Here is a 4,108-nt window from a genome sequence, read left to right on the forward strand (position 1 = left end):
TAAGTTTAGGATTTAGATGGGGTAGATATGCTTAGTTTAGGATATAAGTAGATTATAAATTGCTTATCACCTTCTATGTATATATGTTGCATATGTTTGAGTTTTGTATCAAGTTTAAATCTCTTATTTAGACTAAAAGGGGAATTGTAAGGGAAAGCTCACATACTCAAGATACTGTCCACGCCCCCAAGGGGGGTGGAGTGGGGTGTGGGACAGGGAAAGCAAGATCTCTCTCTTGGATGCTGGCCACATTTCCGAGGGCTTCCAGCTTCTCGTGTAAGTGTTAATAAATGCCCTTGTTCTCCCTTGCACTGATTTCCTTTTCATGTAGGTTCATGGGTTTGTGCATTATCTAAAAGCCAGTTTGCTCTGGGATATCTAACCCTTTTGGGAGCCCTGCACCCATTTTGGAAATAACATCTGACACCAAGTAGAGGGAAATGGCCACCCTGGGATTCCCTGAGGATGCTGGATGTTTCCTGAGTATCAGTGTCCTGCACTAGGAATTACTATGCGGACTGAATCATAAAGTTTTCCTTCCTCTGTATTAAGGGGTGAACATGGCAGGTGCCTCCTATTACCTCCACCATGTTTTCTCTCTCCTCACTGTCTTGAAGGTGGGGTTTAAACGAGTTCACCAGACCCACAATAAATGATAAATAGGTTTTTTATTGGGGAACAACTTATACAGATAAATGACCGCAGGGGCCAGAAGAAGCAGTCTCTGTCCTTCCAATGAGACCCAAGAGAGCTGTGTACCCCCCAACCTTAAAGGGGTCATGTGGTCACATGAAACCGCACCCAAAGGGTGTGGCCACTGCTACAAGTTCACTGGCAAGGCAAGATGCCACTACACTGTCTCCAGTCTCTGGACTCCAGAAAGCACTCGTAAGCAGACATCTAACTTGCACTCTCTTATTCTTGCACCCTACCATCTGAAAGAAACCACAAGTCAGCACCATTTCGGGCTCCCTTTTCCCACTTTCCTCAACAAATCAGAGGCTAACGCAATGCGTAGCATCTACACTTTTTTGGTTTTTGTTTTTTTTTGTTTTTTGTTTTTTGTTTTGTTTTACAAGACAGGGTTTCTCTGTATTGTTTTGGAGGCTGTCGGTCCAGTCTGACCTCGAACTCACAGAGATCCGCCTGCCTCTGCCTCCCGAGTGCTGGGATTAAAGGCGTGCACCACCATTGCCTGGCTGCATCTACCCTTTTTTTTTTTTTTTTTTTTTGTTTGTTTCTCCTCTGTAATCCCTCTCTTATGGAGCAAGTTTTCCTGTGAAGACAGCTGGGCTTTCTGTTGCATGTCTTATTGTCAACAAAAAAGCCCTCATAACTGACATCAGAGTCCACACATCCTGTCCCAAACGTGCTGCTTCCTGGGACATTGCCCCACCCACCAGGGCTTTCAGCATCGTCTCCATCCTCGCATGGCAGACTCTCAGGGAGGCTGCCACATGGGACCAGGTGAGGAAGATGGGCCACCCTAGGATTCTCCCGCTTGCTCCTCTCTCTGGCGGCTTGGCTTACTGCCCGCTGCTGGGAGCATGTAATCACCACAGCAAGGTAACACACCATTCCACACCACATGGTGTTGTGCCGGGTTTACGGAGCCCAGAGACTGACCCAAGGAGTCGACACTCTGATGTGAAAGCAAAAGGTTTCTTTTCATGGTTCAAGCTGCCCAGCTCAGATCTCACTCCATGGTGGAGGAAATGAGATGCCCACCAGCCAAAAAGAGAAGCTTTTAAAGGGGCAGACCATAAGGTTGAAGGCCTCAAATTTCAGAGTTTCCATGGTTACTTAAAGTCATGCAAAGTGCAGAGTAAAGCAGTAACTACATATTTTAAGCAAGATACATTTGAGTGAGATAAGACAGGGCGTGGGCTTGCAGAGTTATGGGGTCACAGGGTCTGTTAGTTATCCCATGGAGGGGGAGGGATCTTTCCCACTGACAGGGGACCGTTATGACCAGCAATCAGCAAAGGAGTGGTGGACAGTTACCTCCCCTTCTCTGAGAGCAGGGGCTCAGGCGCCAGCCATGACACTCCTGATTTAAGGAGTTAAATTTTCCTTTACCATTAGAAGTTCCCTTTCTCTGTGTAGATTTAGGGCCCAAGTTTTAAATTTTTATTAATTTTAATTTATATTAATATTAATTTAATTTTTGGTCCTTCAGTGGGAAAGGTAGCCATAATGGGATCATCTCTGCATATACTCCAGTCTCACAGGGACCAGTGTCATCCATGTGTGCCACTCACCAGCCTCCCCCCCCCCCCACAGCATCCTTGGCTCTGCCAAGTCCCTTTTGAGGTACCAATTGTGATGTGGAACTTCCCTTGGGGAAATTTCCTATTTACCCCAAATAGGACACCAAGACCAACACTATACTAAAGAAAGACGACTGTCCAAAGTGTCTACGCTCACTGAGGCTGCTGATCGAAGTTTAGGTGAGGGGTTGGTTACAGACACAGGAGACTCAAAGACGTCATTGAAAAGACTGCGTTAGCATGGGTGTGACTAATGAGAGCTGTGTTCCCAGGACTCCATGAAGGACCTGCAGGCCTTGGCCAATTAGAGAGGCTCCCATCCTACAACTGCACTGGCTAATGTGATACAGCCCTGGGCCTTTCCTGTACTTCCGGTGTCTTCTGAGCCACCCTGTCACTCTAGGAGGACAGCAGATACATGGCATGCTCCAGCGACAGAGCTCCTCAGGCTGTGCCACGCAGACTGACGTCTCTTCACCCATCTGGCCTCTGGAAGCACAAACGTAAGACACTGGCAGGTTCTCCATTAGTTCTGTTCCCAGAGGGCCTGGTCTTGACTTCCAAGATGGTGCGCTGTGGCTGTGTCCCTACACAGTCCAAGGCTTCTTCCAACATGGAAAACGAGCGGAAGGCTGGAAGGGGCCTTGGTACCTTCCCGCAGCTCCTTCACAAGGCCCCAGCCCCAGCTGTGAGGACAAAGGCTGCAGGGCCTAACCACCACCTAGAGGCCACACTCTTGGGACGTCTGCACTGTATCAAGTTTCAGCATGCATTTGGGAAGGAGCACAAGCCCGCCAGCCACAGCGGGCCTCTAGACAATGAAAACCAGGCGAGCTTGATGTGGCTACTCTTGTGAACTATGGATGTTCTGTGAGGGGCTGAGACAGGAATAGATATTTGGGGGCTGGAGGGCTGCTCGGGTGAAGAACACTGCAGATTCTGGGGTTTAATTCTCAGCACACTCGACAGGTCACAGCTGCTTGCAATCCCAGTTCCTGAGGATGTGATGTCCTCGTCCGGTCTTCACAGATATTGTAAAATCATGGCACACATAAAAACACACACACACACACACACACATGAATAAAATAAATACTAATAAACAGATACTCAGTCTAAGCACCTGGTTCCTCACAAAGCCCTGAAGCCCTGGAGAGTCACAGAATGTCCTTATTGTTCCTGATTCCACTTTAAGATTACCCGAGGAGTTTGATGTCACACAGATGATGGGGCTGGTGGCCGTAACTAATCATGTGGTGAGAAAGCTGGGACTTTTGGATCTGTCCTTTGAGTGCTTGACCTCAAGAGAATAAATACAAGACTGGAGCTGAGTTAGTCTCCAACAGCCGATGATTTAATTATGCCTGCGTAATCAGCCTCCTTAGAGACCTTGAATGGTAAGGTTTGGAGAGGCAGATTCTCAAGTCTGAAGTGTGGTTTGCTCCAACTCTAGGAGATGAAGAGTCATCTTCTTCAGTCTAAGTCAGGAGGCTGGCACACTTTCCATACAGAGGTCAGTACTTTCATATTGGGTCCTATATTCTTACAACAGCTGGTGCATTGACAAGAGTAGCCATAGTGAACACACAAACAAAGGAAGCAAGTGGCTAGGGATCTGGTCAGTGGAATGTGCTTGCATATCTTTGCTCTAAGGTAGCTTTAAACCAAGGCCCTACTGCTGGTCATTCTGTTTCTTAAACAAAAGCAGAGACTGACTGGACAGTACTTACCAATCCATTTCAACAACTACTGCATGTCCTTGTCTATGAGAAAAGAAACTCTCCATTCGTTATGAATCCCTGAAATACAAGCCCAATGAGTAATTTGAGGCCCAGCAA

Source organism: Mesocricetus auratus, unplaced genomic scaffold (genome assembly GCF_017639785.1).
Source record: "Mesocricetus auratus isolate SY011 unplaced genomic scaffold, BCM_Maur_2.0 Super-Scaffold_100011, whole genome shotgun sequence".
NCBI lineage: Eukaryota > Metazoa > Chordata > Mammalia > Rodentia > Cricetidae > Mesocricetus > Mesocricetus auratus.